General features: G+C 46.2%; 1 protein-coding gene and 1 long non-coding RNA gene across 3 annotated transcripts in view; both read right to left on the reverse strand.

The window, feature by feature from the left end:
* The window catches only part of TMEM132C (transmembrane protein 132C), a 268,800-nt gene that overhangs the window by 76,765 nt on the left and 166,010 nt on the right, over positions 1-26,025 (reverse strand). The window lies entirely within an intron of this gene.
* Positions 16,824-24,634, reverse strand: LOC310693990. The gene is made up of 2 exons (XR_014519458.1): positions 24,523-24,634; positions 16,824-16,975 (listed from the first exon to the last, which is right to left on the reverse strand). It is a non-coding gene; the product is annotated as an uncharacterized lncRNA (long non-coding RNA).

Below are 26,025 nucleotides of genomic sequence, written 5' to 3' on the forward strand. Positions count from 1 at the left end.
TCACTGACACGCTTAGCTCCAAGAAGAAGAAGTTCGTTTGGACAGCGCAGGCGGAGCAGTCCTTTCAGGCACTCAAGCGTCTCTTCGTGTCGGAAGAGCAGCTGCTTCATGTCAACCCCAGCAAGCCGATGAGGGTGGAGACAGACGCCTCGGACAGAGCCGTGGGGGCGGTCCTGTTGCAGAAAGACCCGCAGGGGGTGTGGCGACCGGGAGCGTTTTACTCCAGGAAGCTCAGCAAGTCCGAACAGAACTACACCATCTGGGACAGGGAGTTGCTGGCCATTCACGCAGCGTTCAAGGCGTGGAGGCACTTTCTGATCGGCGCCAAGCACACGGTGCAGGTTTGCACGGACCACAAGAATCTAGAGCACTGGCGCACGGCACAGTTCCTGAACCAGAGGCAGATACGTTGGGCTGAGTTCTTTGCAAACTTCGACTTCCGAATAGAGTATGTCCCGGGGGACACCAACATCATGGCAGACGCTCTCTCCCGTAAGCCACAGTATCTGGAGGACGCAACGCCAGCGGCCGCCATGCACATCTTCGCACCAGCAGTGTGGGCGTGCGCCGCGGCGACCGTGGACCTAGAGGCGGTGCGACGTGCGTTGCAGGAGGACTCCTTCGCACAAGCAAAGATGGCAGAGGTGCAAAGGGGCAAGGCAGCGGCCGACGGTTTCCGGCTACAAGATGGATTGCTCATCCGAAAAGGGGCCATCTACGTGCCGGGAGACGAACTTCGAGCCAAGGTGCTGCAGCAGCTGCACGACGCGCCCACGGCCGGGCACTTTGGCAAGGAGAAGACGGTGGAATTAGTGGCCAGGGATTTCTGGTGGCCTGGAATGAGAGGGGAGGTCGCAGACTACGTGGCGAGGTGCGACACCTGCCAGAGGGCCAAACCAGTGCACAAACCGCCGGCCGGACTGTTGGAACCGCTGCAAACTCCGGTCGAACCTTGGGAAAGGGTGGCTCTGGACTTTGTCACGGATCTGCCCAGCTCAAGGGGCAAGACGGCAGTGCTGGTGGTGGTGGACCTGTTTTCCAAGATGGCGCATTTCATTCCGTGTGCGAAGGTGGCCACGGCGGAGCAAACCGCCAAACTGTTCATAGACCACGTGTTCAAGGTTCATGGTCTGCCACGGTCTATTCTGTCCGACCGGGGGCGGCAGTTCATCTCGAATTTCTGGCAGAAGCTGATGGGCTTCCTGAACGTCAAGATCAACCTGGCGTCGGCGAGACACCCGCAGACCAACGGGCAAGCGGAGCGGGTCAATGCCATCATGCAGCAGTACCTGAGATGTTATGCAAATCAACAGCCTGCGACGTGGGTGGATTACCTACCGCTTGCCGAGTTCGCCTACAACAACACGAAGCACGTGTCCACGGGGGTCACGCCGTTCTTCGCCAACAACGGGAGGCACCCCAGAACCTTCCCGGGACTGGAAAGAATGGGGGAGGGGGAGCCGCAGACAGCAGATGCGTTCGCGTCGGAGCTGCAGGAGGTCCACGATCAGCTGAGGCGCCACCTGGAGCTGGCCAAGCACGCATACAAGGTACAAGCAGACAAGCACAGAAGGGTTGGAGAAGAGCTCCACGTGGGAGACTGGGTTTGGTTAGCAGCCCACGCAGTGCCGGCCAGGTCGTTGGCCAAGAAGAAACTAGGGCATAAGCAACTGGGGCCCTACCAAGTCGAAGAGCAGGTCAACCCGGTAGCTTTCAGACTGGCACTTCCGGAGGGTTCCAGAATGCATCCGGTATTCCACAGATCGGTGCTCACTCCCTACAAGGCACCGCACAGGTTCCAGGAACCCGGAACAGCGCCGAGTCCGGTCAGAGACAGAACAGGGCACGCGGAAGTGGCACAGAAGGAGCGCATCAACGAAGTCACTGAGATTTTGGACTCCAGATGGGGGGAAGAGGGGGTAGAATACTTTCTCGCCAAGGAGGGCACCCCGGCCAGTGCGAACAGCTGGGTGCCGGGCTACGCCTTGGACGAACCTCTCCTCAAAGACGAGTTTCATGCCCTCTTTCCCCATAGACCTATGCCAGCAGAATATTTTGACGACTGGCTTTTCACGCCCACACTTTCGGCCAGCACTTTCCGGGGGTTCGACTCGGACGAGGACCCGACACAAGACGTCCGTTCCCCGGAGGGGTCACCCTCGGGATCTGCATCAGAACCCTCGTATTGGTGGGACGATAGGCCAGAGGAGCAGTGGCGCAGACGGTGGCTGGAAGGCCCAGGACGAGCAACACCGACAGGAGGAAGTGAGGGAGAGACGGACATGGACGTTTTCGGGGACGACCCTGGTTTCGAGCACGGCGGCACAGAGATGGAAGCGGAGGTGACTGTCGTCGACGAGAGCGGGGAGGAAGACCCGGGAGACTTCAGATGGAGGCCTGCCACGGGAAGCGACCGATACCCGACGTTCGTCCCTTTGCAACAGCAGCCCCCAGCTCCAGCACCGGAAGGAGGGGAGGGGGGAATGGGGGGCTTCGAGGGGGGGATGGATGTCAGGGGTTTAGGAGCAGAAGCACGGGCAAGGGAGGAAACAGAGAGCGAAGGGGAGGAGGCAGAAGAAAAGATGAGTGACGACGACGACCCGAGATCTCCTAGTCTTTCCAGTGAATCAGAGGATTCACAGAAAGGAGCACCAGTGGCGAGGGCAAGGGGGGAGTCTAGGGGGGCACCCCAGGAAGACAGAGCCAGAGAGGACTCAGGGGGGAGCAGCTGGAAATCGGGACCAGCGTCACCGCCAGGAAGCAGGGAAGAGGAAGGGAGCCAGGGGGGAAGCGCTGGCAGCTCACCATAGGAGGGAGGACATGAGTCAGGAGTGGCCACACCTCCACAGGAGGGAGGACATGAGTCGGGGATGGCCACACCTCCATCGGGGAGCGAAGAAACGGTTGAGAGGAAAGTGGAAGGTTGGGCGCGCGCGCCAAGTTCAAATGCAGAGGAAGGCGGCGCAGTAAGCAGCCCCGAAAGAGAGCCAGGTCCTAAAGCCCGGCGCAAGGAGGCAGGAGGGTCTGGGTCAGCGTCAGAAGAATCCCGGAAGGAAGAAGCCCCGGGGGGTAGAGGGACCCAGAGGAGGACAGTCAGGAGGAAAAGGTGGAGCAAGGCTAGGATATTAAGTTGGTGCACACAGGGCGGAGACTCAGACGGAGCTTCGCCGACCTAGCTACTAGGCGTAGAGTTGCGCGCAGCAGCGTGAGAATGGAAACTGTAATTCAATAAAGACTTTTACTTAATGACCGCTGGCTAGCGTGATCCTCTGTGAGCTAGGATCTTCAAGCAGCTCTGACACATGTTATGTATAATAACAAACAAATAATTCAAATAGGTCTACTCTGAATAGAATTTAATTGGAATCAGTGACAAGTGTCTTCCCCCAAAGCAGATCAGCCCATTTCACATCAGTTCTGAGATGCTGCACCAAGCTCCTCACTGTGGCCAAAGTAGGAATATAGTCAGGACTAGACTTGCCAACATATATTTTTGTTTTGCTTTTTGCTTTTCTGTACCTTTAATGGACCCTTGATCTCCAGACACCGGTACACCATCCTGCTTATTTTTGGGTCCTAGAGCAACACACACACTACCTCAGGTACAAAGTGTAGCATTCCCACCCCAAAACTATGGAACATCATTATTGTGCTTCTCCTTCCTGTGGTTCCATAGCTCTTGCAATACTCCCAGCAGATGAAAAGGGCCACTTGCAATTCACTTGCCTTCAGCTATCATTGCCTTAGCTAATGGTTTGCTTTGCCTCCCTTTCTTCATCTCCTTTCATTTTGTTTTTAATTTGAGTTAACTGTTTCTTCTAAACTCTTTAGCGTGTACGTAATAAAACACCTAAGCGGATTGCTCTAGAAATAAATCCCCTTTCAAATTCAGGTTCTCTCCCTCCTTCCCCCTTCCCATATCTTTGTTCTTTTGAAAAGTCAGATTTCTGCTTAGTATTCATCCGATGTGGAAGTCTCTCTCCGCAGACACTGAAAGCAAAACAGCATTTTCCTCCACAGGTGATAGCAACAGTTTAAGGGCTTTAAAGCTTCAGAGAGAGGCTATAGTTAAGTTAGACACCTCTTCAGGAATTCTCAGGGAAGGTATCTATTTTTTTCTCCAAAGTTTCAGTTTCTTAAAAGCGGGTAGCAATTATCAAACCGGGGCCTGGATTCACTTTGGATCATCCAGCAGTGGCAAATCTCCTTATGTTTTGTGTCTCTTTCACATATGCTCAATTCTTAGGTCTGTTCCAGCACATTCTGGCATTAAGCTGCAATTAAGAAGAAGAAGAAACCCCCACAAAAGACTGCATTTAAACATATGCTTTAAATCAGGGTTGTGCATGCTCTATCGTGACCAGATTTGGGCTCCTAGACAGCCCAGGATGATCAGGAGCTAACCTGACTTGGATCTGGACCCTGAACTGATTTGGAGGACTTGCACAATCATGTGGTTGGAGGGTGGGAGAAGGAGAGGTACCTTTCCCAGGTATGTCTAATTAAGGTTTTGAACTTCATAGCTGGGTTGAAATTTCACAGAAGACATCTTCGACTCCAAGAAGACCACTCCACCATTCATTTCTTTCTTTTTCTGGTGTCTACAATTTCCTACTCACAGTGTCCCGGAATGATGGAAGCCCCAGTACATTGTGGGAAATGCAGAATGGGAGCCAGGCTATCGATGCCGGAAACTGCTCTTATGGAAACTGGTTAACACCACTGGTACTGCTCTATTTTGTATTATATTGGTATTTCATTGTAACCCACTCTAGTATGATGAAGGGGTGATTTATAAAAAGGAAGGAAGGAGCTGTCACATTGCCACTGTGAATGGTGAGCTCCACCCCAGAGAAACCTCTGGTGAATGTTACCTCCTCCTGGAAAGATTAAGTGAAAAGATCACCCCAATTTCTGCCCATTAATAGCACAGATAATATGGAGAAGGCAGTTGTACACAGATCTGCAGATTGCCAAATTCTCCCCCGACCAAATTTTGTTGCAGCCTCCTGAGATTGTGCTCCCCCAAAGCCTGTACCATATCCTTCTCATGCTTCACCCCTGATAGAGAGGAATACCAGTGAAGTGATATGCTCCAAACACCACCAGCTAGGCCTACTGTCATGTGGCCTCCAAATGCCTGCCCACTGATATATAGGGCCTTCAGGGACAAAATATTGCCAACCCTGGCTTATGTGATTATAAATCTGTCTTTAAGACACTGCCTTAGGACACTGTGTGTGTGTGTTCTTTTCTGATGTAACATGGTAACAAGGCAGTTACAGTTATAGCTGCATTGTAATTTCTCCATCTCTCCGTCTCTTGTTTTTAATTGCCAGTTTTATTACAGTAGTTATTTAAAAAGAGTAAATTAACCAAGTCACAGCCGTCTGAGTATGTCTTTCTGGTGGGACATAATTTATTTATGCCTTGCTCTGGCAGGGCTGAGATGCAAGGCTTGTGGAGAACTGAGACCTGGTGACCACCATAACCAAGAAGCAGTTTTCAGATAGTAACACGGGGATGGGAAACCCCTTTTAGCCCAGCAGGGCAGATTGTTATTCCCCCCATTTGACAGCTAGATGTAGTCATTCACCGGATGTCACAATGATGTCAGATGACATTTTTGCCTGCAGAGATCTTCAGAAACCCCATCTCAAAGTGCTATTTTGTACACCACATTGAAAAGGGCTTTGAAGGCACCATTCATCAGCTAGTTGGTGATACCTGCAAATACCCTTTAGGATGTGTTTGATGTTTACCTTCCTCACACCTTACATCATATTTGATGGCCTGAGAGGGTCAAATGGGGAAGCCTGGTGGACCTAATCAGGCACATGGGATGGAGGTTCCCCATTCCTGTAGTCAAAGCCTGGTTTACAGGTATTCAGAGTCAGGTTCTTCAGCACCCAGGAGAGCTCCCAAGGACAGCTGGTGTTGCCCTAATGAAGTCCAAAACTCATTATATGTCCAAACTGGGCCTGATAACTGCCAGATCTGCCTCATAGCTATTCTGGCATTCTATCTATTGTACTATGCTACCTCTACAGAATCATGGTTGCAAATTTCAGACACCATCAGAAGCTTCCTGGATGAAGAAAAATTTGATTCCAGAATGAACTCTGCCTTCAGAGAAATCAGCTGAAGTGCTGCAATTTCATTTTAGCCTAAACTCAGCTTGTGACGACTAGAGGATGCAAGCAATTTGTAAGAACTAGAGTTAACAGTCAAGGCAAGCTAAGTGAAGGGCTGGGGGCTGGGGAATTATAATTTTTTGGAGATAGCAACATTCAGCTTATGTTCCCACAGAGACAGGCAGAGGCAGTGGCAGCTGGCCTGTTGCTTCCCCTCAATTTTAAGACTTTGTCTCTAGTTGTTAGCCTCCTCCTTGGCACTTGTAAGATGTAACCTCATTTGGCACTGCATGCTTGCATCTATTTGCTGTGGGATTTCCCCTCTCCCTCCTGCAGTTCCTTGGCTAGATCTTTGCCCCTCCTCATGATGGAATAATTTGAGATGACAAGGGGAAAACACATATATCTATATCTATCCATCTGTTGAAAGAAATTTATATCTACAGAGCATTCATGCACACGTCTCCTCAGAAGCAAGCCCTATCAAAAGGGAATCTTTTTCAGCCTGGGGGCCACATTCCCTACTGGACAACCTTTCAAGGGCCATAGGGCAGCGATGGATAGTGCCAAAGGCCAAAGTACATGGAACACCAAATGTAAATGTTACGTTTGTACAGTAGGCTAGTTTCAACTTTCACTCCTCTCTAATCTCCATCCAGACAAACAAGGTGCATGATCAGAGTTCAAGGCCAGGCAAAAACACTTAAAGAGGATGAGAACAAGGACTGGTGAAGGATGTGACGTGCAAGGGGGGGGTGATCAGGGAGGGAGTGAACAGGTGGAGAGGCTTGGAGGGCCACATGTAGCCCCTGGGTCTGAGATCCTCCACATCTACCCTACTGAGTTTAGTGGGGATTATTCAGCGGTGCAGTTCAGTAGCTCAAGGCTCAGAACTCAAAGTGGGAGCTTAGACCATTGAGATGACAATCACTTCAAAATGTGGCAAGGCAGTTATACTGCCTTTGCTTCCATCACCCCCACACTCATTCTGCTGACTTTTCACTGGACCGCTCTTCGAAACACCTGCCCTTATGGCACCACAAGATTTAAACCCTGCATAAATAGGGACATGCGTGGCTCTGTGGTCAGAAGGTCAGCGGTTCAAATCCCTGTGACGGGGTGAGCTCCCATTGTTTGGTCCCAGCTCCTGCTCACCTAGCAGTTCAAAAGCACATCAAGTGCAAGTAGATAAATAGGTACCACTCTGGTGGGAAGGTAAATGGCATTTCCGTGCGCTGCTCTGGTTCGCCTGAAGCAGCTTAGTCATTCTGGCCACATGACCCAGAAGCTGTCTGTGGACAAATGCCAGCTCCCTTTGCCTATAGAGCGAGATGAGCGCCGCAACCCTAGAGTCGTCCATGACTGGACCTAATAGTTAGGGGTACCTTTACCTTTAAATATGCATAGGATTGCAGTCATATTGCCTCAATGTTTAACCGATCAAACAGCTAAATTAATATGCAGAGGAATGCATCTAAAACATGAGACCTGCTGTCTACAGTCAGCCCTCTCCACCATTGATCCACTCTCTTCATTGTTGGGCCCAAATTCACTTAAGAGCTGGGCCTGAATTCTACTGGAGTCATGGACTTGGCTCATAAAGGGTTTGGTGAGTTACAGAGAGAGCCCTACAGTTGCTCTTACAAGCTCCTCCATTCCAAACTTTGGATGCATCTGTGCATTGCTTTATAGTCACCCAGTGGAGGCTGGTTCATTGGGGAAAATGGGGAACCGCCCCACCAATGCTAGTCTGTGCTCTCCTCACCTCACCTGCCTTCTTACTTCCAAGAAAACCTGAGGTGATCCAGGTTGTCAGCTTCCTCCTCTTTAGTTTCACTGTTGCCCTTGCACAACTCAGCAGAGAGGAGGATGGAGGCAAATCCAGCATTAATGGACTGTGTCTGCCATTGGCTTAGACACCACATACTGTTTGGGGGGTCTTTGCTTTTGATCCCCACCAGTCCCAATGGACACCAGTCACCACTGCAGTCATCAAGTGATAAATACAGGGTGAGTCCTTTAAAAGGGGCCCCGTGGATACAGAGTACACATGTTCCATGGGGCCTCCTTTAAAAGACTCACCCTGTACATATGTATGAACTACTCCTACAGTTCAGGAAAAAAGAAAAGATGCACAAAATGTTCACCGATCTTTAAAGGTTTCACGGGGTTTCAATTGATGGCTTTTGTCCACAGCACAAATGAATTGAAGGAAGCTTTCTCCCCCACCCACAACAGATAAATGGACATTGGTTTTGTGAATCCCTGGCACAGACAATTCTGTCTGACTGTCAAACACAGAAGAGCAAAACATCCTCAGTGTTTCAAGAAGACAAATGAAAGAGATACAATCCTAATGTGAAATGGTCTGTGAGAAATGTAAGAGCTGACTCAGATGATGTGGATGCTTTGCTGATAAAGTCTGACAAGGGGCAAAAACTTATTTCAAGTGATGCCTCAGAGCAGAGCAGGTCAGGTCAGGTGAACATGGCTTTCAATTAAATAACACCTACACCTGATGTGCTGGTGGTCCTGGTTTTCAGACCAATGCAATGGTGAGGAACAAGTGACCCTCCAGGATTTCAATTCTCCAGCCAGTGTGTCTGATCCCTCCAGTCAAGGATGATCAGAGCTATAGTTCAACAGCAGCTCCTCACCCCTGCCCTGTGCACTTTGGGGCAGGATGATACATCAGAAGACATGTTAGCCCGCTGACCCAAACGGTGGTCCCTTTCTGTAACATGTAGTACAGAATTTACCTCATGGACTAATGAAAGGATGCTGAACCTGTGGCCCTCCAGATGTTAGTAGGTTCTAACTCCCACCACCCCACAGTCAAGGATGATGGGAATTGGAGTCCACAACATCTGGAGGACCACAGCTTCACCACCCCTGGCCTAAATCTCTTTTGCTGACTATTCCTCCTCTCCTGCCACTAGTGGGCAACACATCTGGCCCAATTTGTTGAACTGTCAGAAACACACCACATATATATCAAAGCAACAGACAGTTTAGAGAACATCTATGAATGTCCAAGTTTTCAAGTTACACACCGCTTCCAGCTAGCTTTAAAACCACAGTATGGCTAGCTAGACCATAAGAGATTGGAGGCTGCCTTATACTGAATAGAGTAGTCAACAACCTATTCATAAGGAAGTAGTAGCAGAACTCAAGCTAAGAGATGAACCCTTTTCATGCATGTAGACTGTGGGGGGAGAATAGTTCTTACAATTTCATTTTCTAAGTAGAGATAATAACATGAATAAAAATGAATTGAAAGTTGGAAATTGTAAAGAAGAAAGAACTCCCCCCCCCCCCGCCTGCTAAATCTTCACCTTCATTGCTAACCCAGCTTTTTCTCAGAAAAGCAATTTCCGTTGTGTTCTTATTTACCCTTGGAAACACTATTCTAAACTCTGAGAGGTTGGGAGAAAAGCAGATGTACTTCAGTCTCAGCATTCCTGGAAACAGGGTACAATTCACTTAGAAGAGTATAGTTTTCAGGTGAAAACTACATTCAGAGTATAGTTCCGAATGAGTCACTGTTGCCTCTGCTTTGCACATCCAAAAAGTAAAGCAATTTTACATAGCCAGAAAGACAACTGAAATCTGTGCATCGTCAATAATGCTGAGGGCCTGCCCTGAAAGATGGGGTGCACCTGGGGATTTTAGATTCACCCAAATGAGTTGTCCTGTTAGCACAAGGACCCAGTGCAAGAACACTTCACCTTCTCTACCCATGTTCTGAGTTCCCCCTCCAACCTATGCATATTGACTCGGATATCGTGGGGAATGATAACAGATGTCTTCTAGGCTTAAGGAAGTATTCCTAAACATTAGGAAGAACTTCCTGACAGTAAGAGCTGTTCGACAGTGGAATTTGCTGCCAAGGAGTGTGGTGGAGTCTCCTACTTTGGAGGTCTTTAAGCAGAGGCTTGACAACCATATGTCAGGAGTGCTCTGATGGTGTTTCCTGCTTGGCAGGGGGTTGGACTCGATGGCCCTTGTGGTCTCTTCCAACTCTATGATTCTATGATTCTATGATTCTATTCCTTTGTGAGCAACCAGTGGGGTGTAGCGGCTGGAGTGTTGCACCTGGAAGACCAAGTTTCAAATCTCCACTTGGCTATGAAGCTCGCTGGGTGACCTTGGGCCAGTCGCTGTCTCTCAGCCTATCTTACTTCACAGGGTTACTCTGAGGATAAAACAGGGAGGAAGAGAACCGTCCACACATGCCACCTTGTGCTCCTAGGAATTAAGGTGGCATATAAATGTAGGGAATAAACAAACCTTCCTCAGGTAGCAGAGCAATGGTGGGTGGAGATGGAGGAAAATGGGAGAAGGTCCAGATGCAGAAGGGGCCAAGCAATACACATGAATCTTCCTACCTTTCTACAGCTGGCTACATTCCAGCCATGCAGAAGGAGGGTGTACTGAAAGGGCAGGGATGGGTTGTGCCTGGGGAAAGTTCTGACAGCTGGACAGAAAGGCCGGGGGCAGTGGGGTCTGCATTCAGCCCCTAGGTTTGAGGTTTACCACTCCATAGTATAGGAAAGAAGTCTAAATCAGCACTTCACCAATCTTTTGCTCATTGCATTCTTCTTTCCTTTTCTTTGAAAAACACAAGCTGATATCTGTTATTTACCAAGATAAAACACCCAATTAGCTCATTTAAGGAATCCTCTAGATCTCATTGAATTTCATCTGATCTGTGCTCAAAACATACAGTTTAGTAAGACATGTCACAGATGCAACTTCTCCAATCCCACAGAAACATTAAAAGTGTATAAGGTGAAATATCCTGAAATATTGCAGAGGGCAAAGCATTGAATCTATCTAATGTTAAAGCCATTTCCGAACTCACGAGGAGAGGGGGTTGCGGGCTGCCCCTCCCACACACGCGGGGGCTGGCCTTTTGCCCCCACGAGAACAGGGAATCCCCGGGTGCGCCTGCGACCCTGCCCAATCGGCGGGCTAGGGAGGCGTGGCCTAGCCCATTTAAGGCCAGGCACGCCCGGGGACCGCCCTCTTTCCTCCGTTCCAGCTGACCGGTTTTCCCATCCCACCCACCCTTTAGGCTTAGCTAGGTATGACCTAGGTTGGTCACCGCAAGGGGCCTGGTAGGAATTTTTCCAACTTGGCGCACTTCCGGCCTTTTGGTTTTTTCGCCTACCTCGTAGCAAACGTCACAACTTCCTCTGTATTGGTGGTTAGGCATTGGCAGGGGTAATTGTTATGCAGATGAAGGGGGGGAGGAAGCGCCATCACCTTCCCCCAATGAAAAGGGTAGTCCGGTAGAGGACTCCGGGGGGGCGTTGCCTTGTCCGAAACCTAGGGAGGTAAGGGCCTCCGGCACGCCCCTGAGTGGTGACACCCATGGGATCCTAGTTGGCGTACTTCAACAGGACTCTCACGGCTTGTGGATAACCCTTCCCGGTCCCCATGCCGGGTAGTCGATAGGAGCCAATGCCTAAGGCCAATACCTTTCAATCCTGTAATCAATAAAGTTGTGGCCTTTTTTTATGCCCATTAACCTTAAATACTGTGTTCTGTGTCTTCATTTCACATGGGGGAGGGGAATTGCCACGGACTGCATGTCTATATTTAGGAATATTTGACACATCTAAGCACTTTGCTTCTCTAGTCCTATAATTGGGATGCATAACCACAAGTAACAGGGAACAGGTTTTAGTTGCTAGAGATCCCATATTTTGAAATTATAGATCTCCACTTCTCAATTCTTCATAAGAAGCTTGAGTCCAATAGCCCTCTCCCTACTGGGGATTCCCACCAACTGGTATTCAGAGGCATATTGCCTTTGACCCTGGAAGGATTAGGGTTGAATCAGAAGTTTATTAGTCAACCTTCTTGGCTCAAAGGGGGGCCTTTCAGAGCGGGATTTCCTACCACACTCCCCCAATCACATTTAAAAATCACTTTGACTATCTATTCATGGTCATGGAGGTATTGGACAATGCTTCCTGCTGGTGCTGGACACAGTTATTTGCTTAATTTTTTACTCACCAGATGCCAAAGCAAGAGGAGGAAGCATGAACCTCACTCTCCTTTGGCTTTAAGACAGTTGGCCAATGAGCTTAGATTACATGATGGCACTGGAAGACAAATCAGAGTGACGGCAATACTAAATACCCCCCAGGACAACATCTAATTGGTTAACCATAGAATTAAAAATAGAAAATGTGTCCAGGAGCATGAGGTTTACTATTGCCGTTATACTAAGTGGAGTGAATATTTTGTACATTGGGTCTCCCCAAAATTGCCAAAATGTAGTGTTCCACTTTGCAGCTTGCTTTGGGAGTCTGTCAGGGTGAATGAAGCACTATTCTGCCAGCCACATTCTGCCCCCAAACCAGCTCCAACCTGTCTCCCTTCTAATAAACAAGCAGTCTATAGGAGGAGGCAGTGCCTATTAGATTTTTCTCTTTCATCTCAGTTTTGCCCTTGTTGCGCTCAGCAGTGAGGAAGATGGGGGCAAAATAATAATTAGTTGGCTCTGCCTATCATTGGCTCTGACACCACGTACTGTTGGTCTCCCTGTCTTCTGTCCCACCAAACCCAATGAGCAGCCACCACTGGGGGGAGCCATTTTGACTCAGCCCTAGGATGAATAGATAAGAGATTAAGAGATAGAGATAGAGATAGAGATAGAGAGAGAGATAGAGATAGAGAGAGAGATAGAGATAGAGAGAGAGATAGATAGAGATAGAGATAGAGATAGAGATAGAGATAGAGATAGAGATAGAGATAGAGATAGAGAGAGAGATAGAGAGATAGATAGAGAGAGAGGCAGACAGAGATAGAGATAGAGAGATAGAGATAAAGAGAGAGAGAGAGACAGAGAGAGACAGAAAGAGATATGATAGGTAGGTAGGTATAGATTCATAATTTGCTACAAATGATGTACTCCTTTTGCCCATGGGTTTCCTGCAATGAGCAGCAGAAGGAGTTAAACAGTATCCATGGACAAACAAATTATATTTCAAATCTGCCCCAAATCATAATGGAAGATGGATGCAAGAGAGCATGAGAAAGCCAGGACAAATGAAAATCCAGCAGTCAGTATTTGAATTAACAACCCCTCTTTCTCTCACCTGCTCTCTCCCTTTGTGCTTTTCGTACTGCAGTGGGGGGGGGGGGGAACAGCCACCTCCAACTTCTGTAATTATTGATGCAGTTTTTGCTTGGAAGTGCAAAGATATTTGTGACAAGCCACAGAACTGAGAATATTGGAGGTGTAAATGGAATGGCCTCTTTCTGTAAGCTCAGCTGAAAACGGGTATTAGAAGAGACATCAAAAACATGCTGGAGAGTAGAGAGTGTTTAAATAAAATTGCCTCAATCTCTTCACCTTGCTACATTCACTTCTGGCTGCTGCCTTCCAGCACTGCCAGCATGTGCCCAATACAATGGCCAGAGTCTCCTCTTGAGATGACACTTTGAGATGGCAAAGGCTTATTTTATATTCTTCATTACAGTGGTACCTTGGTTTACAAACATAATCCGTTCTGGAGGTGCGGTTGTAAACCAAAACAGGTTGTAACCCAAGGCGCGCTTTCACCAATGGGGCTCCCCCCCCCCAAATGGGTTGTAATCCAAAAAAATGGGTTGTAATCCAAAAAAAGGGACACACACTTCCGGGTTTGTTGTGGTTGTAATTCAAAGCGATTGTAATCCAAAGCTGTTGCAAACCAAGGTACCACTGTATTTCAGAAGGGAGTCGGCATGGCATAGTTGTTAAGGGTGCTGGGCAGAGTTCAAATCACTGCTCACCCATCCACTGGGTGACCTTGGGCCAATCATCTTTTAGCTTAACCTTCCCCACAGGGTTGTTGTGAAGGTACAACTGAGATGGAGGAGAATCATGTATACTCCTTGAATCACTAGGAGGAAAGGTGGAACAGAAATGTAATTATAATATTTTTTAAAAAATATCCCCCAGTGTTTCCTCCTAAGATCCAGTCCAGAGAGGGAAATGTTAAGAACTGCATAATCCAAGGATGAAGAACTTGTGGTCCTCCTGCTATTGTTTGACTGCAACTCCCATCAGCCCTAGCTGATCTTTATTTATTTTATTTTTAAATAAAGGTAGATGCCAGCACCTGGGACCTTTTGCATGCCACAAACATGTTCCACCACACAGCTATCATCCTTTCCTAGGACATGAAGCTCCCTTATACTGAGTCATTGATCCACTGAGCCTGGTATTGTCTTCTCTGACTGGTAGTGGACCTCCAAAGTCTGAAGCAGGAGTTCCTTCCCAGCTCATGGTCCCAGATCCTCCTAACTGGAAGAGGCAGAGTCAGAACGGCAACTGCATTCAAAATGTCTGTCCTTGAGTTGAGTTCTTTTTGATGCAAAGAATGTTGCAAACGAATTACTTTTACCATCCTCTTTAGAATGTTCTCTCTCTCTCTTTTAAAGGAGGCTGTTATGTTCACCCCTGTCCAGAGATGTACATAAAGTGCCAAAAATTGTAAAAGGGGGGCGGGAATCAATATGTCATTAGCTATTTTTTCCCTCCCAGAAAAGTTCATAGAAGTAGGTGGTAACGTTGATGAGAAATTGAGAGGGAAGGGGTGGAAACAGTTCCAAAGATCAGATCATTCAAATGACGAAGCTCCTTGCTGATTTCTATCAATATATTCCTTGATGTGCTTCTCCAGAGCTCTGATCTGAGTTGTTAACTTGACATTTATGTCAAAAGTAGATCCCATAAAAGGTCAGAACAGGGCTTAAACATCACTAGTCGTGTAAACATCAACAGCCCTCACCTCGTGCTGAAAATACAAAGTGAAAGGAAAGACTGGTGAACTTTATGAGTGCTAGGAGACAATCCATTTTCTCTGATCCAGGTGAGATAGCATCTTAGGCCCCATCTGCACTGTACACTTAAAGCAGTATAATACCACCTTAAACACTCATGTCTTCTCCCAGAATCCTGGGAACTGTAGTTCGTTAATGGCATTGAGAGCTCTTAGGAGACCCCCTACCCCTTTCACATAGTTACAATTCCCAGAGTGGTTTAATAATCAACCCCTCTTCCCAGGAAACTCTGGGAACTGTAGCTCTCTGACAGTGTAAAGTGGTATGATACTGCTTTAAATGTATAATGCAGATGGAGCCTTGTCATGTCTCCTTAGTCCAGGATCCCCTACCCTGATGCCTTGCAGATGTTTTCAGCAACAACCTTCACCATCTCTAATCATTAACCATGCTGAGGAAGGGGGGCAGGAGGTGAAAACTGTTACTACAAAATTCAGAAAACTGCATAATCTGGAGGATAAAAAACCTTCCAGTCTGTGTATTAGCCCAAGATGTGCAAATGGGATCAATTTACTAAGAAACACAGAGGGAAGAAAATTCTGCTCCATTGCTAGTAGAAGACAATTTTTTGGGAGTTTTTTTTTAATATCTGCATTTGTTTTTGTACATATTAAGTGAAAAGTAACTTGTAAGTCTGAATTTCTGTTGTATTTGCTTGCATATGCTTTTATGTGTTTTTATATCGCTATTTTGCTGGTTTTAGGTTGTGTTTTTGTTTTAATTTTTTAAAAACTTTTATATTGATTGCTTTTTAGACTGTATACCACTTAAGATATTTTGGAAAAATTAAGTGGTATATAAATGCTTTAAAAAAGTAAACAATAAATAGCACTAAGTCAGGATGGGAGGGAACACTGAGTTTGTTGGCATATTAATAAGAAACTACCCAATTTGCATTCCTTGAACCAGGAGGGAAACCAAAGTGCAGACATCCTTCAAAACTCACACTTCTCCAAATTTGTGAATTGGTTCCTCCACCAACCCAAAAATGTATTTAAAAAATGCATTATATTAGGCAAAATGTGTGCATAAAATGGATATACATATTAGGGGGGGGGGAGAAACATAAAAATGCATTGGCTTAGGGAAAATTGCTTGCAAAAAAGTGCATTTTAGTAAAAGCTGCATACAAAAATGTATTCATAAGGAAAAAATAAAACTAAAATGCTGATGGCTTCTCAAAAGGATTTTTGTTTGTTTGTTTGTTTGTTTTTTAAAAAATCTTCAAATTGCTGCAGGAATATGGAGTACCGAACTGAGGATTGGAAAAATGAGAAACTGAAATTGACAGCTCCATCTATCCCTAGTACTAAGTAAAAAGCCTGAGCTTCTCTCTCTTAACACCACACAACAGTCCTTGAGAGCAGAGGTTTATGCTTGCTGGTTGTCTCAATTCTCTCTTCCCCCTACCCCCACTCCCAAAAAAATCATCAAGGGGTTGGAAGGGAACCCAAGGTTCATCTAGTCCAGACATGGCCAAACTTGGCCCTCCAGATGTTTTTGGGACTACAATTCCCATCATCCCTAACCACTGGTCCTGTTAGCTTGGGAGTTGTAGTCCCAAAACATCTGGAGGGCCAATATTGGCCATGCCTGATCTAGTCCAACATCCTGAAATGCAGGAATTACAGCTAAAGAATCATTTGTCTCCAATGTAGTTCTCAGAAGCCCTGAATAAAATATTTTTTTAAAGCTGCCAGGTATTGTGTGGTTTTATTTACCTATGCCTCAACTCAGAAAAAAATAAAAAAAACCTTTGTAAAGACTTCCACTCTGGAACACATATGGCTGCATACCTCACCATGCAGTAGGCAATTTATCAGACTAAATAACTTAAAACAAAACTGCACACCCGTAGGTGAATTTACTGTCTGCATTCTCTTCCATGCGGAGATGCCTTTGATGTCCCCGCTTGCACCCAACTTTTACGATCTGGCAGGGGATGGGAAACAACGATGGTTCTATTGGAGGCAGCTGTGTAAGCAGTTCCCATTTAACTGGAAGACAATGAAAAATTAATCGCAAACCGAATGTAACTAAGTTTCGGTGGAAAGAGCAAAACCACTCAGACATTATCATCTTCAACAGATGTTTGCTGACTGTCTAAATTTACAAAATTACCTGTCATGTTTTACTATTTCCTCGAGGAAAACAAAAAAGAAAATCAGCAGGCCTGACTTGTCTCTCCGAGTTAATAAAACGTTCCCCATATAAATAGGATATTAAAAGAGCTTTTGACTTGCAGTCATAACAGTTAGCTGGAAAGATTGAAAAACAACAAATGGGAGAGATATTCCTCTCACTAGTATTGATTGCTGTTCGATATTCTTAACTACAGAAGGAGAGTTCAGAAGAGTCTTGGCAGTTAAAAGACTGTTTTCTGCCTTCTTACATCTCTCTCCCTCTCTTTTTTGAACATCTGCTTCTGCTATGGAAGAAGGTGAGGTGACATTTGTCATGTCTGAAAAGTCGTTTTCCTACAGGCGGAAAATATCCAGAAGCATATCATGCAAAGAAAATTGAACAGGAGCTGAGGGCCAGCAGAAGGCTCTCTAATTCTTTTCTAACAAAAGCCCTGCAAGGTAGTTTAAACTGAGAGATCACAACTAGCCCTAGGTCAGCTAGTAAGGTCAAGCAGTGGTTTAAACCCAGATCTCCGGGGTCCTAATCTAACCACTAAAGCCACACACTCCAACCCCGATCTCCAGATGTAACTGGACTGTAACTCCCATCATAATTATCAATAGTGGTAGTAATAGTAATAATAAATATTAATAATTATACCAAATCTAGTGGATGTTCTAAACAAAGTATTAAACACACAGCTTCTTTTAAACTTCAGTTGCTTATTTTATTTTATTTTTAAAAATAATATTTATTGTTTTTAAACCTTACAAAAAAGAAAGAAGAAAAAAGAAGAAGAAAAACATACAATACAATGTATAAACAATACACAACACAACATTAAAACATTAAACAAAGCAAAAACAAAAACAGTTCAAAAAATACACATCATACCGTCTCAATATCCTCTCTTTCATTCCCTTGTTTCATCGACCTCCTCTCACCTCCCTTTTTGTATTCCATTTCTATTAATTGTTTCAGCAAATCCTTTCCATCTTTCTCTATTTTCTGTCATATGATTATCTTAACATATTTTAACCTTATTTTCTATTAAAATTATAATATTTATGCTTAATTCCTTAAAGCATTTCTACTAAAGCCATATAATTTCCTTCCAACATTTTTCTAACATTCATTAATTTTACATTATTTCCATATATAGATTTTAAACTTTTTCCAATATTCTTCCACCTCCTCCTCTCCCTGGTCTCGGATTCTGCCAGTCATTTCCGTCAATTCCATATAGTCCATCAACCTGGTGATCTTCTGTCCGAGGCTCTTAACTCTTTTCCAAGTCCCTTCTGTGAATCTTCTTCATGTTTATACATGCACTTTACTTTGTCTTCTCCTGATCTTGTTCTTATTTTCCTTCCTCTGATGCTGAAAAAGTAAATCTCGAGGAAATTCCCACCTAGCAATGTTTTTATTCCTTCTCGACAAATCAGCCAGATCTCCATAGTTAAAACTAAAATTCACAAGGTATTTCCAGTCGTATTTCAAAGTTCCTCCAAGTCTAGCAGTCCCCACAACTCCAGTCTCCTCCTGGCCCAAGTCCAAGTCCCAAAAGTCAATGAATCCCTGCATGAAGGGATCTATCCAACTTTCCTTCTCCAGTCCAAGCGGGGCTCCAATCCTCAAAGTCTGACTTTCTCTAGATTCCGTCATAAAAGGCATCCACTTATAGTCATCAAATTGCATCTGTGAGGCTGGGGCTCTAACAACTTTCTCCCCCGCCTTCTCCTCAATTTGCCATGTCAAGGTAGATCCCTGTATTGATTCCTGAATAGTTTCTATATTAATATTCACTTTTTGTCCAAAATTAGTCACTTTTTGTTCCAAGTTATCAATTTTTATAATCGTCACATCCGTCTTCCTATGGAGCTGTTCCTGTGAGTCATTAATTTTACATAATGCAACCACTAAGGCTTCTTCCGTCAACATTCTTAACAATCCAAGGTCAATCCCAGATTCTCACGGTCTTGTCTTACAGCTGGAAATTCCCCACTCAGCTCATGTAACAATTTCAAAGGCTTCCTCTAGGGGGAAACAATTTCTATTTGTATCAATCCTTTTAAGCACAATTCAAACAATAAAGTTAGTTTCAATTTTCAATTGCATTTACTCCTTCTTAAATGCAGAAGGAGACAATGGAAACAAGGTATTTCTCTTCTTTAACTTACTGTCAACAAATGATCTATTCACAGTCAATGAACATATCCAAAATTTCAGTCCTACTAGCAGCCCGTTTCCAGGTTCAGAGCAGTGGTAATTTGATTTTCTTCACTCTCTCCTGCAGGCTTGCGCGGTCTAAAATTCCCCCCTCTCCTCCTGCTTCCAAGGGGGGGTTGATGATTTTAGCCGATGGAAGTTTAATCCTTTATCAAAAGCTTTCCAAGACTTTAGCTTGCAGCTTTTTTTGCTCCAGTCTATTTACAAAAGGGGAAGGCAGACTTCCTGTTTGAAACCTCCCCGTTTTTCGGTACCAAATTAAGACGTTTAAAAATCCAATTTTCCGTTCTACTCACGGGTAGTTGTTTTAAAATCGAATTGTCCACGGGAAAAAGTCAGTGCTCTCCGGCAACAGCAATGCGGCTTCACTCCGTGAAAGAAGCAGTCAATTCGCAGCACCGCGCCACTCACCCCACGTCGCTCCGGATCCCCGAAACCAGGTTTCCCCGTGAGTAGGGGAGGCGCAAAAGGTGCCAGCCGAATCCCACGTTCACAGGCTTCACCTGCCTGTGATTTTTTGTGGGTCCCTGCCTTTGCCATGGCGGTCAGACCCTAATTTCCACGAAGCGAATTCCTCCCGGTCAGAGGAATTCAGCCATTACCGGAGGCGCTAACCTGGAAGTCCTTCAGTTGCTTATTTTAAGTGTTTCCTAAAGGAACATTATCTCCTGACACATCATTTGTTGCAATGACTTTGTTCTGTAAAACAAATCTTTCTTATTTGTCCAATTTCTGCCTGAGTCTCCCAACTATCCAAGTTTAAATGTAAAGGTAAAGGGACCCCTGACAGTTAAGTCCAGTCATGGATGACTCTGGGGTTGCAGCGCTCATCTTGCTTTATTGGCCGAGGGAGCCGGCTTACAGCTTCCGGGTCATGTGGCCAGCATGACTAAGCCGCTTCTGGCAAACCAGAGCAGCGCACTGAAATGCCGTTTACCTTCCCGCCAGAGCGGTAGCTATTTATCTACTTGCACTTTGACGTGCTTTTGAACTGCTAGGTTGGCAGGAGCAGGGGCCGAGCAACGGGAGCTCATCCCGTCGTGGGGATTCAAACTGCCGACCTTCTGATCAGCAAGTCCTAGGCTCTGTGGTTTAACCCACAGCGCCACCCTCGTCCCTTTACCCAAATTTACCCTCATACTAAAACCAGAAGATAACCCATCTTGGTTATTATAGCGTATACCAAGGGGGTTTTCTGTACCCCACAATTAAAAAACCAACACTTTAAAAAATGTTTTGTCTATTTCCTTTATAAAAATATATCCTGAACGTTTAACCACTAAGATTCCAGGGGTATCACTTCTGTTATGGCCCTCAGTTGCATTAGCATGGACAACTGTTGTCTCGGGTCACTGGGTGCTATCCAAGTCAATGGTACGGTGGTTAGAGTGTTGGAACAGGACCCCTGAAGCTCACTAGGTGACCTTGGACTAGTCACAGTGTCTCAGCCTACCCTACCTCACAGGGTTGCTGTGAGGATAAAATGGAGTTGAAGAGAATGGTGTGCCGCACCTTGAGCTGCTTTGAGGAAAGGAGGGATATCACTGCAAAGAACAAACAAATAAATACATTGGTGCCCTTCTGTGAGTGCAAAAGACTTCTGTTCCAATGGAGGTGTCCACTGACAATCTTTGCCAACTCCTCTGCCTCCCTGCAGCTCACAAGACTCCTCCCAAAATCTATTGTGGAAGGTCCTGTAACCCACCAAAATAGATTTTTATGTGTGGGAAGGTTCTGGGGGCTGCAAAGAGGAGGGGGGATTACCAATAATAATCTCCTCTCTTCTTCCATTAGTAGGCACCTCTGCTGAAGCCAGCAGTGCTAGGAGCACCAACTGGATTCTACCCATTGGAGGTAAAGGTAAAGGTAAGGGACCCCTGACAGTTAAGTCCAGCCGCGATGACTCTGGGGTTGTGGTACTCATTTCGCTTTACTGGCCGAGGTAGCCGACGTTTGTCCCCAGACAGTTTTTCTGGGTCATGTGGCCAGCATGACTAAGCTGCTTCTGGCGAAACCAGAGCAGTGCACAGAAACGCCATTTACCTTCCCACCGGAGCGGTACCTATTTATCTACTGGCACTTTGACGTGCTTTCGAACTGCTAGGTTGGCAGGAGCAGGGACCGAGCAATGGGAGCTCACCCCATCGTGGGGATTCGAACCGCCGACCTTCCGATCGGCAAGCCCAAGGCTCAGTGGTTTACAGCACAGCACCACAAGCAAAGCCTACTGAGAGTGAGGGCAGGATAAAGCCCACGCAGCAACTTTTTCACTAGCTGTCCTGGACACATGCTGGGAAAGGTTCATGTTTCCTGATTAGATGGGTTATCTTCTGGTTTTAGTATGAGGGTAAACTTGGGTAAAGGGACGAGGGTGGCGCTGTGGGTTAAACCACAGAGCCTAGGACTTGCTGATCAGAAGGTCGGCAGTTCGAATCCCCACGACGGGGTGAGCTCCCGTTGCTCAGCCCCTGCTCCTGCCAACCTAGCAGTTCGAAAGCACGTCAAAGTGCAAGTAGATAAATAGCTACCACTCTGGCGGGAAGGTAAACGGCATTTCCGTGCGCTGCTCTGGTTTGCCAGAAGCGGCTTAGTCATGCTGGCCACATGACCCGGAAGCTGTAAGCCGGCTCCCTTGGCCAATAAAGCGAGACCTTCCGATCGGCAAGCCCAAGGCTCAGTGGTTTACAGCACAGCACCACAAGCAAAGCCTACTGAGAGTGAGGGCAGGATAAAGCCCATGCAGCAACTTTTTCACTAGCTGTCCTGGACACATGCTGGGAAAGGTTCTTGTTTCCTGATTAGATGGGGGCAGGAGTTAAAAAAACAACTCCAGTCTGTTCCTGAGTGTTGTCAGCATCACACAAGGTCACAGTCTCCTTTAGGGCCAAGGAAACAAATCAAAGTTTGCTCCACAGCCGTGACTCTGTCTCCATGTTCGGTTCTAAACTTGCATAAGAGCAAGCAATCAATATTCAGTTTAGAAATAATTGATAGGATGATACAGCTGCTCATGCCAAAGGATTAAGTCTCAACCAATAGTAATAACCCTAAGGCTTTTTATAATGTAGAGAATCTTCTTCTGGGTAGGAAATCATTTCTCTAGAAGGAGAAATTCTGACAGATGGCATTAAGTTGTCAGAACCTACACATATATGGCTGTGATAGATGAGTTCTTCCATATGGATTTTAACTTCCTTGGCATGCTGGGTTTTCTGATGGCTATCAGGCCAAATTCTGGGAGAAATAAAGACTCTCTGTGTAGCAAAATGTGCGGAGAGTTTCTCTGACAGAGACACAACCAGAAGCCGCTCCATGTAGTGAGACACAGAGTTGCTGGTTGGAGCATTCTTTGGCTCTCCTCTGACTTCCCGTCTGCTGCTCAGCCAGGGTCTCTAACCGGGCCCCCACATTGAGGGGACCCAGCCATGTGACTCCACCTGGCATGCACCGGGTGGGGGCAGGACATGGGGAGGGTGATCTTCACGCTTCCTTGTCCCAGCCCCTGCCTGGCTCCTGGACTCCCAGGCAGAGGCTGGGACGAGTGAAAGCAAAAATCGCCCTCACTTGTCTCAGATGGGTACTGAAGCCCCTTCTGCCCTCTGTACCCAGAACCCCTGTGCTCAACCTTGACAACTTGGTTGTAAAATTGCAGAATTAAAGACCAGCAGGGGCTAAAAGGGAACTTGGCAGTGGTCATATTATTCAGTGCTTGTTTGTTCAAGAGGGGTAGTGATTTTATTTTATTCACTCATTTCATATACTAATACAGTGGTACCTCGTTCTGAGTCTGCCTCATTGAAGTCTGCCTCATTTCGTCGAATATCCGCAGCAAACCTGGAAGTACCAGAATGGGGTACTTCCAGGTTTGCCGCTCGCGCATGCACAGAAGCACTAAATTGCGCTTCTCGCATGCGCAGAAGTCCAAACTGCTCTACACACATGCGCAGAGTGGCACTTTGTCGTGCGTCCTTCTCGCCTAGTGTCCGGGGCTCTGAAATGGATCCCAGTAGCAAAACAAGGTACGACTATATACCACAATGCCAGAATAACCTCTAAGTGGCTTACAAACACACACACACACACACACACACACACACACACCTGCATTGCAAGGCAGGCAATTTACTATGGTCACAGACCAGTACAAATTCAACACAAATACAGGACACACAACATTTAAAAGCAAATGCAAATAATGATACATTTTTCTTCTCTCAGGAAACCAGCAACATTTTCTTTTTGATCTGTACTGAGGTTAGGGGAAAAAACTGGCAACACTCTTGGTGACATAACAGGACAGGTTAAAGAGTCTGGAAACCAAGCCTTATGAGGAACAGTTGAGAGACTTGGAGGAAAGAAGGCTTAGAGGTGATACGATAGCCATCTTCAAATGTCTGAAGGGCTGTCACAGGGAAGATGAAGCAAGCTTGTTTTCTCCTGCTTCATAGGGTAGGGCCCAAACCAAAGGATTCAAATGATAAGAAAGGAGATTCTAATTAAACACGTGGAAGAACTTTCTGGTGGTAAGAGCTGTTTGATAGTGCAGTGGACTACACTGGAAGGTGGCTAGCCATCTTCCAGGGGTTCCTTAGCTGTGATTTCTACATTGCAGGGGGTTGGACTAGAGGACCCCTGGGGTTCCTTCCAATTCATAATAATAATAATTAATAATAATAATAATAATAATAATAATAATAATAATAATAATAATTTATTTATTTATTATTTATGCCCCACCCTGTGGAATGCCCTCCCACCAGATGTCAAAGAAATAAACAAATATCGGACTTTTAGAAGACATCTGAAGGCAGCCCTGTGTAGGGAAGCTTTTAATGTTTAACAGACCACTGTATTTTAATTATTTGCTGGAAGCTGCCCAGAGTGGCTGGGGAAACCCAACCAGATGGGCGGGGTATAAATACCGTATTTTTTGCACCATAACACTCACTTTTTTCCTCCTAGAAAGTAAAGGGAAATGTCTGTGCGTGTTATGGAAGAAATGCCTATGGGTGGCATGCCTACGGATTTTCCTCCTCTAAAAACTACGTGCGTGTTATAGTCGTAATAATAATAATAATAACAACAGCAACAACAATAATAATTCTGGTTCTCTCACTAAGGTTTCTATTTCCCACCCAAAGATGGGTGAAAATTCACATACACCCTTCCCTGATACTTTTCTTTCTCTCACCAGGCAGGCTCAAGCAGCAACGTTTCTGCAGGCATGGTCATCACTTGACACCTGTGGCTTCAGGCGACCATCTGCATGCATGAACAAGCAGCCCCAGATCAAGAATCACATGGAGAGCTTCCATGGCATCTCCAAGGCAACACCCTTCCAAAGATCCTTGGCACTGAAGCTTCTTTTCATTCCATCTGTCCCAGATCTAATTAAATGGCTTGGCAGTCAGTCCAGAATGGCCAAAGGGAGATACTCCTATGTACAAGGCACAATTTAGGTTTGGAGAGGATTAGGCACAGTGGCAAAAGAGGGGAGGTCTATAAGCTGCAATTGGGCATAATTTCTAAATGGAAGAGCTGTAGCTCAGTCGCAGAACCCATGCTTTGAATGGAAAAGGTCCCAGGTTCCAATCCCAGCATCTCCAGGTGGGACAAGACTCCCTTCTGAAGGTCTAGATCAGGCTTTCTCAATCTTGGGTCCCCAGATGTTTTTGAACTACAACTCCCATCATCACTCACCACATGCTGGCTAGGAATGGTGGGAATTGTAGTCCAACAGCATCTCAGAACCCAAAGTTGGGAAAGGTTGGTCTGGATAATTGCTGCCGGTCTGTGGAGACCAGTGCTGGAGAATCTAACTTGGCCTGAAAGGCTATAGCCCCCAAACCAGGACCACCAGTCCCATATATGACATTATGCATAACACAATGTGTGAAGCAGGTGAAGATGTGGCTGTAAAGGAACCACCAGGAGCTTAAAGCACGTTCTTCACTGCTCCTCAGCAAACAGGGCTTGCTAATCAGTCCCAAAAGCATCAAGCTCCATAAGTGATCCATTTTTAGGTACGCTTTGCATTCAACCTGTGCTGACAAACCAACATCCCACCCCCTGTAAGCTGGCATTGCAGACACCTTTGTCTGTCTGCAGGGTGTGTTGATTTGGGGGCATGGCTTGAATCCAAATTATACCTGCAAACACAGAAAGCAGGGCTTGCAGTCGGCACCAATTAGCTGGGTCACCATTTGCAGTCAGGAAAGGCCATGGTTCAATATTAAAAGCATCTGCTTTGCATGCAGAAGACCCCAAGTTCAATCTCCAGGAACGCTGGGAAAGCCTTTCTGCCTTGAGAGTCACTGTCAGTCAGTATACACAGTTTTGAGCCAGCTGGACCATTGGATTCGTTCGGAATAAGGCAGTCGGCCTCCTGTATTCCTGAGGTGGTCACCTGGTGTCATAACAATGTTAAGTTACTAACATATGGGAAGCTCCACCCATTTGTCAAAATGGCCAGTGGAGGGTGGGGGAGGTCAGTATGTGGCCCACAGGCTAGATCCTGGTCCTCAGCCCTGGTGTAGGCAACCCTGAGCTGGATGGACCAATGGCCATCTTACCTGCCCATTGCGTGGTTCAGAAGCACTGATTGACATTTCCCGAGAGGCAGGCAGTCAAGAATGGATATTGCCTTCATGCGCTCATTGTGGGGATCAGAGAGGCATATCCATGGCCATGATGG

The sequence above is a fragment of the Podarcis liolepis genome, assembly GCF_965112155.1.
Source record: "Podarcis liolepis genome assembly, chromosome: 15".
In the NCBI taxonomy this organism is placed as follows: Eukaryota; Metazoa; Chordata; class Lepidosauria; order Squamata; family Lacertidae; genus Podarcis; species Podarcis liolepis.